Source organism: Astatotilapia calliptera, chromosome 14 (genome assembly GCF_964374335.1).
Source record: "Astatotilapia calliptera chromosome 14, fAstCal68.1, whole genome shotgun sequence".
Lineage (NCBI taxonomy): Eukaryota > Metazoa > Chordata > Actinopteri > Cichliformes > Cichlidae > Astatotilapia > Astatotilapia calliptera.
Genome location: NC_137435.1, coordinates 30,551,090 through 30,561,274, shown reverse-complemented (window position 1 = coordinate 30,561,274; position 10,185 = coordinate 30,551,090). Strand labels below are relative to the sequence as shown.

At 42.9% G+C, this 10,185-nt stretch overlaps 1 pseudogene; it reads left to right on the top strand.

Annotated features, from left to right (window-relative positions):
• The first annotated feature begins 2,299 nt into the window (after positions 1-2,299).
• LOC145419935 (uncharacterized) lies at positions 2,300-6,675 on the top strand (annotated as a pseudogene).
• Positions 6,676-10,185: the final 3,510 nt, after the last annotated feature.

The window sequence follows — 10,185 nt, the reverse complement described above, 5'->3', positions numbered from 1 at the left end:
GTTCACATATCTTTATTCTAAGAAAAACATTATTTAGAAACTGTTTCACTTGGTCTCAAGAACAACTTCTAAAATTTGAAGACTGTTAAATTTTAATACCACTGAGAGGATCAGTGTTCACACATAGCTGGTTGCTATAAAATACTGAAAGGGAGGCTGACAGAGGACAATAAGACACGTTCCAGTGTGACTGAGTATTCTCAGCACATGAATCTGTATGACAACTGCAAAGTCCTGAATAAAATATTACATGTACATCTATTCTCTGGTTGTGGCTTTTCCAGCCCATCTCTCTGGGACTGATTCAGTTCTAGAGCACCAGGATTGTATGTCAAACTTCCAATACTACCTTTGCCAGTGTTATATCTTACCTTTGGGACAGATTATGGCTCTTTCTTCCTCTCTGCTTCTATCCTGGCCTTTTTTCCCTGTGACGATCTGGCCACTTTCCTTGGACATTTATAAAGGCTTTTTATGCCAGTCAGCTGGTTTAGTGGTGGGATTCTTTGTTGGTTGCTGTCAGCCAGCTGAATAACCTCTGGCAAAATAGCATTCTTGTTGTTGTGTGCATAACCTTGACGGTGGATTGCAGTGTGTTGCTGTCTCCAGGCCTCCTGCCTGCTGCCGCTTCCTTAACCTATTTGCAGGTCACATCTACTTGTGTTTCCTCTCCTGACACTGGCAGCATGACACATGACATTAAAACAAGAGACTTTAATGCTATACAGCCTGTGGAGAGTGAACCTCAAGCCATGGTGTCTACAGAACCCTCACTAAGTCTAATGTTTCCTCTCAACTTCTGACTGACACATCTTCCCTCAGACAGAGACTGCACAGCCTGTATAAACACAAATCCAGGTAATGTTTGCTGTTTCGCAGCAATCAGGACGCTTCACCTCGTCTTAAAGACGTAGTCAAGAAAGCTAAAGAAGTCCAGACGCTTTTCTTTCCAAGCTCCTTAGACTACAATAACCTGGATGACTGAGAATCTTCACAGACCCTTTTAGCATTAATTGCTTCAATTAACTAACTTGAGGTAATTGTTTTCTGTATGACTATCAGTTCCTCACATCATTGTGGAGAAATTTTTACTCACTCTACATCAACTCATTGAGTTTACACAGCTCTCTTAAGAGCAACATAAATTCAGTCAGGTTGAGCTCTGGACTTTGGACCATTGCAGCACTTTGATTCTTCTCTTTTTCTTTTTTTTAAATTTTAGGTTTGCTGCTGTCGTTTTGACCGAGCTTTAGCTATCACATAGATGGCCTCACATTTGACTCTAGAGTACTTTGGTATACAGATGAGTTCATGGTCGACTCAGTTAAGGCAGGGTGTCCAAATCCTCTGGCTGTAAAACAAGTTCAAATCATCATCTATCCACCACCGTGCTTGACTGCAGGTGTAATGTGTTTGTGCTGAGGTAAATTTGCTGGGAAAAGTGAATTTCCTCCACTCCTTAGACGACTGGGTTGTCTTGAATGCTTTCCACTTGTGGATAATCTTGGTCACTGTGGAATTATGGACTTCAGATTGTTTGGTAATTACCTTTTAACCCTTCCCAACCCTTCTTTAAGATTACTGCTGATCTGTTGATGTTTTCATGTGCACTTTCCCTCTCTGTCTATTAGAATATGATAAACTCTGATCAGGTTATGCTATGCTCAACTCACATAAAGCTGAAATGAATGTCTACAAACAAACTTTAAAGCTTTTGGAGTCTTTTAAATGGGCCAAAGTAATGTTCCTCACCTCAAATCATCATTAGACAGCAAAGAGAAGTTCTTTAGACCAGACGTCTCACATGGCCTCTGTTGACTTATTCAAGCTGATGATCACGTCCTTTTCTCATGACAATGTGTGTTTTTTAATCCCAGTGATGTTACAATACTGCTAAAGCCACAGCCACACAGCTCCTACAGAGGCCTACTTAAAATAAACCAGCCCTATTCCCACCATTGTCAGTGCACTATTTATCACTGATTTAAATTTCATGACTGGAAAATTAAGGTTGAGGTTAAACATGAATTGTGATAGATCGTTGTAACTGAAGCAGATGAGTTTCTAAAACACTTTCTAAAAAACTTACAGTTCACAGTAGCTATCAGAAATTATACATGTTCCTCATTAACGGCTAGAATATTGCTTCACTGAAAAATTCACTTTATTGCCATTGTTGTGGGAATTGCTGTCTTGTGTGTGACTGGGTGCAGTAAGGAGTGTATGTGATGTGTGTGTGTGAGCATGCGCGTGAAGGAAACGTGGGGAGCGAAAGAGAGAAACATGGAGAGAGTGTGTCATGGGTAGAGAGGGCGACCGGGAGCAGCGTTCTAACGGGCTACAGGCTATGCAGTGTGTTTTCGAAGTGTGCAGTACTGTGATTAAAGCCTCATCTCTTCAGTACTCTCCGGTGCCTCGGCTGATTTCTGTCTGCCTCACTACTCCACAAAAGTGAAGGGAGTTAACCCCAAAGGAGGACAAACTTCGGCCCTGGAGGAAGCTTCTCCCCTCGTGTCTCCCGACCACGGTCAGGGGACTGACGGCGAGGAATGGTTAACACCATATTTATTTAGTCATCTCATAGATTCACAAACTGCACAGTGGGCAAAGAATGCTTATTATCAAAAATGAAGAATCTGTGGTACTTTATTATCACACACCTGAAATCTTGCAATGGATGCCAAACAGTACTACCATAATATAATATCAAGATAGAGTAGGTAATCATGCACAGACACTTAGGACACACACACACATACACATACACACACACACACACAATATCCAATTTCCACTCTGCTAAATTGCAGGTGTTCTAATGTCTATGTGTTCCTTTGGTGAATTACCATATAAATAACTGCCACTGCTTATCAGCATTCATTTTCAAAGGCCATTGGTAAAGGAGAAAGTATAAAAGAGTATACCTGGCTCTCATTAGATGGTGGCACTGAAGTCTATTCCGTTCCATCTCATTAGACAGTTTCTTTTTATCTGCCTTTGTGCCTCTGTTTTTCTCTCACATGTTCCTCTGGCAGTGCAAGTTACTGAATGGATAAACACTGAGAGTGGACAACCTTGAGCAAGAAAAGAACAATTGAGGCATTGCCCTTGTTTTCTCTGATAAACATAAATTTCAATGTCCAGTCAAGTTTGAGGGCTCAGTTCAATACACAAAACTGCCCCATGAGTTCCCTTCTTATTAACACTGCTATGACATCGACCACAGCCCCAACTAATGAACTGCTTCAGTAGAGTTGCCGAGTAGCCAACGGGTCAGATTGTCACTCTGCTTTTAGAAATTCTACAAATACTTCAGGATGAAACCACAGTGCACTGCCTAAAACACATATCTATATATTTAGAGACTTAAATAAAATGTTAAAAGTTAATAAGATGAATAATAAGAAGAAAGTATCTGTCGTGTGAGCTCTCCAACTGCTCTCTGTATGTCAGTTTTTCTCCTTCTGCTCATCAGTTGAATGCTAATTCAACTTGGATTACAGTTCAGTGTGTGGTTTAGAATTGTCTTACTGAAATAATGACTTCCTAGGAAAGAAATCTGTAATTTAAAAAAAACAAAAAACAAAACAACATTGTCTGAATGGGAGCATGTATTGTTCTAAAACCCATACTGTATATACCTTTCAGCATTGATGGTGCCTTTCCACATGTGCAAGCTGCCAATTCCATAGGCATCAATGCACATCCATACCAATAAACACACACTGAGTGTGTGTTTATTATTAATTAATGATGCTAAGGTAGTGGTGGAGATGAAGATGGAGGCTTGAACGGAGCCTGAGTGATGAGAGGCGGTGGTGGGGAGGAGGTTTGTATCACGACTCTGCAAAGGAGAATGACATATTTGCAGTGAGATTTAAAGTATGTGGCATAAATGCTGATTAGCCTAAAGAAGGTCTTGAGAAAGATGATTGGAATAGACCAGCGATGTCACAAACAGCTTGATAGCATGGAAAAGTGGAAGTGATGTGAAGCTTAGATTTAGCCAGCAACACCTGGAAGCAGACAGATGTAAGACCATTGATCTTTCTTTTTGAATTCACGCATGAGCTTCATAATGACATGTTTTGCAGATACATTATATGTCACCAAACCTCTCCACTTTGGCCTCATCTGTTTTAGCGATGCTGTTTCACAAGTCTTATGGTTTGTTCAGATGCACCTTTGCAAACCTAAACCATGCTGCCATGTTTTGTTTTGTTTTTTGAGAGAAGAGGCTTTCTTCCATGGCAGCTCCTCCAAAAAAAACCCATACTTGTTCAGGCTTTTTCTAACTGTGCTGTCATGAACTTAAACATTTAACATGCTAACTGAGGCCTTGGGTTTTTTGCAATTTCTCTGAGCATTGCGCAGTCTGGCCCTGGGGTGAATTTATTGGGATTGTGTTAACACATACCTTAATGCTCCAGACAAGAAAACCACAGAAATTGCTGCTTCTACAGAAGCAGGCACACTTGCCAATGCTTAGTTAATCAAATTAATTTGATTAGCTGCACCTATCTGCTACTTATCTTCTTAATTCCTGTGGAAGCAGCAAGGTTGTACTTTGTTTTGTTTTTTTTAAATGACTGCATAAAGCCCTGTGAAAACCTTCTTTTTCACATGACTGTATGGTTAAGTATTATTGCAGCAACACTATCAATATGATTTCCCATTGAGAAACACTTTGCAAAAGCCCACCACTTCATTCATGAGAATTGACTTCATGATTTCTCTCATAAACTAATATTGACTTTAAGTGGTCGCCTTGCTGGTGTCTCACTCCCCTACTCTGTGAGATGTGAGTGGACTCTTCAATCAGACTTACTTTTCTCTTTTTGCAGAGTATTACATACAGGATCGTGACATAGGCATTTGTGATTTTTCTAATGTGGTAAATATTACAGAGGGAATGAAAATGACAATACTAGAATATTGCTATCTAATATAAAATGTACTAATAACTTATATATCTTTATCATTACATAAGTAATGCTACTGCATGGACAAATTCTGAAATAATAAGTACAGATATTAAAATGTTAGATACATGTTGGTGTCAGTGAGAATAATCTGGGGTTCAACTTTAGTGCAGCCTTCTCCAACATGGATCATTGTGACAAGCAGCTCTGAGCTTCCAGTCAGCTCTAAAACACCTCCAGCAATGACTCAAGGTGATTTATGGGAAAAGAGATTCCATATTCTCCTTAATCTTCTTTGCTTTCTGAATATTTTTGAAGTGTGTTGTGCAGCATTCTGAGCCAAGGAATATGCTATATTAAAGAGACTGACTTGGTTGGTTTACATTTCAAACGGTTTGAGAAGAAGAAAGCAGAAGGAGAGAAAACTGTAAGGAATTAATCATCCCCCGATCTAATCGGGGATGATCATATTTATGTGGCTCTGAATTGTTGGTCAAACTAACTATATTAGCACAGACAGGCCTAATGTGGAACTCACTACATTGCATGATGATAAATAGGAAAGGTACTTTTTTTTTTTAGTTTAAGGGAATAGACTTTCAACACTACTAGGGAAGTCAAAGGAAAAAAAATATTTGAACGCCAGCTGCTTTTGTAAGTTTGCCCACTAACAAAGAAATGATCAGTTTATCATTTCAATGGTAGATTTATTTGAACAGTGAGGGACAGAATAATAAACAAAAAATCCAGAAAAATGCATTTCAAAATAGTTAGAAATTAATTTACATTTCCATGAATGAAATAAATATTTGATCCCTTTGCAGAATGTGCTTTAGTATTTGGTGGCAAAACCTTTATTGGCAATCACAGAGGTCAGACATGTCTTGTAGTTAAGTTTGCACACATCTCAGGGGGGATTTTGTCCCACACCTCTTTGCAGATCCTCTCCTAGTCATTAATGTTTCTGGATTGATTGCTTCTATGGACTTATGCTTCTCTGTCTTTTATACAGGTAACGAGTTGAGAAGGCTCCCAATGTCAGCTTGTTACCGGCTTGTTACCGGTATAAAATACACCTGGGAGCCAGAAATCTTGCTGATTGACAGCTGTCAATAGAAGCAATCAATCGAAATTCCAAACTCTGCACCAAGGTCAAGACCAAAAAGCTTTCCAAGGATGTCAAGGACAAAATTGTGGACTTAGACAAGGCTGGGATGGGCTGCAAGACCATTGCCAAGCAGCTGGGTGAGAAGTGGACCATGGCTGGTGCGATTATACGCAAATGGAACCATAAAAAAAAACTGCCAATCTCCCTCGGTGTGGAGCTTCAGGCAACATCTCACCTCATGGAGTTTCAATGATAATGAGAACGGTGAAGAACCAGCCCAGAATTACTCGGGAGGAACTTTACTTTTACTTTACTTTGTTTTTTATTTATATAGCACATTTAATAACAAAAAAATGTTGGCCAAAGTGTTGCCAACTTGTCAATGATCTCAAAAGAGCTTCGACTATAGTCGCCAAGAAAACAGTTCGTAAAACACCAAGCTGTAAAGGACTGAAATCCTGCAGTGCCTGCAAGGTCCTCCTGCTCAAGAAAGCACATGTGCAGGCCAATTTGAAGTTTGCCACTGAACATCTCAATGATTCAAAGGAGGACTGCGTGAAAGTGTTGTGGTCAGATGAGATCAAAATCAAGCAATTTGGCATCAACTGCACTCTGTGTTTGGAAGAGGAGGAATGCTGCCTATGACTCCAAGAATACCGTCCCCACCGTCAAACATGAAGGTGGAAACATTATGCTCTGGGGATGTTTTTCTGCCATGGAGACAGGACAACTGCACTACATCAAAGGGAGGATGAATGTGGCCATGTCCCGTCAAATATTGGGTGAGAGCCTCCTTCCCTCAGATAGGGCATTGAAAATGGGTCATGGGCTGGTATTCCAGCATGACAATGATCCAAAACACACAGCCAAGCAACAAAGGATTGGGTCAAGAAGAAGCCTATTAAGGTCCTGGACTGGCCTAGTCAGTCTCCAGACCTTAATCCCAAAGAAAATCTGTGGAGGAAGCTGAAGGTTCAAGTTGCCAAACATCAGCCACGAAACATTAATTACAAGGAGAAGATCTGCAAAGACAAGTGGGACAAAATCCCCCTGAGATGTGTGCAAAACTTGTGGCCAACTACAAGACATGTCTGACCTCTGTGATTGCCAACAAATGTCTTGCCACCAAATGCTAAAGCACATTCTGCAAAGGGATCAAATACTTATTTCATTCATGAAAATGCAAATTTATTTCTAACTATTTTGAAATGCTTTTTTTTTTTTTTAAATTTTGATTATTGTTCTGTCTCTCAATGTGCAGATAAACCTACCATTGAAATTATTGACTGATCATTTCTTTGTTAGTGGGCAAACTTACAAAAGCAGCTGGTGTTCAAAAACGTTTTTTCCATGGCTATAGAAGATAGAGTTTTATACTAGATACCTTTTTTTACACAGCCCCAAAAGGCTTATGAATCTCTGACTGGAATTGAACCAGCAGCATAAGTGTTTGTTAACCAAATGTATAAACCACTATTCTCTCCATCTAGCATTAGCCTCTAGTACCCTAAAAGTTTCAATAACACCAGCTAAAGTTGCTTACAGTGGAAAAAGAGAAGTGCTTAGAGAAAGTTCAGGATATCCTTAGAAATTCACATCAGAATTACTGCCATTGGTCAGAAGTGAGCCTCACTGACTCTTCAATCCATATCAGACTTCGTTCACAGACTGTTATAGCTTCCTCAAGAGTAAATAGACAAGGACGTTTCACCAGGCATTTTGACAGTTGAGGTAAAAAGTAGACTGACAGCTTACAATTTCTTCATATGAGAACTGGCCAGAGCATTTGAGGTGAAAACGTATAATATCACAAAATATTTAATGCACACATACAGTTTTTATTCCAGAATTACAGTTAAATGTTGATATCATTCAAATACATAAAAATATAGTAGTACACAATTTTTTATACACTGTCATAGGAAGACGCAGAGCAGCCATTAATGGCCTTCACTTACAAAATGTCATGGTCCTGGGTCATGTGACCCAGTGTGTTATGCTTAGCCTATTTTGATGTTTATTATTTGTTTAGGTTCTCTAAGGTAGTCCAGCCATTTGTATATATCACCCCTGCATTACGTCTCCCTTGCCCTTCGTGTGTTTATGTCTGTGTGTCTTGTACTGTCAAGTTCATGCTGTCAGTTATGTCACCTCCCCCTGTACTACGTCTCCCCGGTTCATGTCTCATGTTTCCTGTTTTACTTTGAAGGCCTGCATTCACTGTCAGTGTATTCAGTTTTACTCCTCCTGTCCTGTCGTTAAGTTCATGTGTGTCAGCTGCGTTCCCATGTGTGGTCACTTCCCCTGATCATCCCTCATGTGTATTTAGTCTCTGTGTTTCATACAGTCTGCGTCGCGTCGTCTGTGTTCCCACCCTCCGTGTTTCCATGCCTGGTCTGTTGTCTTCCAAGCCATAGCCTCACCATCGTTTGTTCCCAGTTCAGGTTTCTGTTTAGCCACGTTATCCCTGCTGTATTTGTACACCTTGTTTTCAGCCATATTAAAGGCTCGCCTTCTGTTAAAGCTCACTCCCGTCTGCTCACCCGTGTACGCACCTGGGTCCATTACACGCATTCTCCACTCGGTCCGTCACAGCGGACCGTGACAGTACGACGCGACCATGCCGGACCCAGCGATGCATGAGAGGGAGATCATCCAGACGGTGGAGTTGCTCTGTGGTAAATGGCTGCGGTGCTCCGAAGAGGAGGAACGGGAGGAGTTAGCCCGCCAAGTGGGAGTATGCATGTCTGTGTTTCCCTGGCTATGGGAGGCACTACACCCGCTGATCACTGACCTTCTCCTCACCGCTCTCCAACTCCGTCCGCAGCCACGGCTGCCCAGTGTGCGGGCTGTGCCGCCAGAGCCCTGCTGTTGTCCCGTTTCCCCGCTGCTTCGCGAGCCGGAAGCAGTTGCAGTCGGAACGGTGAGGCTCGCCACCGACACACCTTCCGCTCGCGCCCCGTCGGCGTCCACGTCTTCACCGCGGTCTGGCCGCACGGCGTGGCGCACGGAGACGACGGAGGCCATAGACTTTGGCGAGGAAGAGCAGCAGCAGGTGTTACGGGCTTATCGGGAGGATGAGCTCCGGTGGAAGCCCTGGCTCATCCCGGAGGAGGACCTCTCACCTGCTGCACAGCCTACCAGCCGCTCGCCGTCTCCAATCCGCTTAGACTTCACTTCGCCTGCCTCATTTCTGGCAAGGATGTGGGCGGAAGACGGGGAGACCGCCGCTACGCCACCCTCTGCATTGGTGCCATCAGCGCCCATCGTGCCAGCTACCAGAAGGGGGCGGCGCCGGCGCCGCCGTTGCACCGCATTAACTCCGGTGAGTGACTGCGTTTTCGTGCCTCACGTCCCTTCTATGAAGCAGAGTGAGACAAGCATTGACTTGCCGAGGCCGGAGACTATAACGGAATTGGGCTCCAGAGCTGAAAGACCTGTGTGTGACTGCTTTGAAGGAGCACACAACGAAACCATAGACCATATTCCTGACTCTCCAGGATCCAGGATTTTTTCTAGCGTTGCTCTCACAGTCGCGCCACATGAAGCCCAGGTTCACGAGACAGCGAAAGGGGACCACACGTCTGCCGTACAGGCTGCTTCTCAGCCTGCTAGGAATGGCGTGAGCTTTCTCTCCGCCTCAGACTGCCTTCTGCTTCAGCCGTCTCTTCCAGCTGGAGGGCCCGAGGAGCCCGTTCAGCCTCATGCCTCGTCAGCTGGAGGGCCCGAGGAGCCCGTTCAGCTTCCTTCCACGTCAGCTGTACAGGCTGCTTCTCAGCCTGCTAGGAATGGCGTGAGCTTTCTCTCCGCCTCAGACTGCCTTCTGCTTCAGCCGTCTCTTCCAGCTGGAGGGCCCGAGGAGCCCGTTCAGCCTCATGCCTCGTCAGCTGGAGGGCCCGAGGAGCCCGTTCAGCTTCCTTCCACGTCAGCTGTACAGGCTGCTTCTCTTATTCCTACTTTTATTTTTTCATGTCTATTTAATCGCAATTTATGACAGTATGTTTGCACTGAAGCACCGCAGCAATTTCCTAATGTTGTAAACCTGCTCAACATTTGGCAATAAACCCCTTTCTGATTCTGATTCTTTCTGATTCTGATTCTGATTCTGATTCTGATATTGGAGGTGTCAAAGGAAGTCAAAGGAAATGTAGGCAG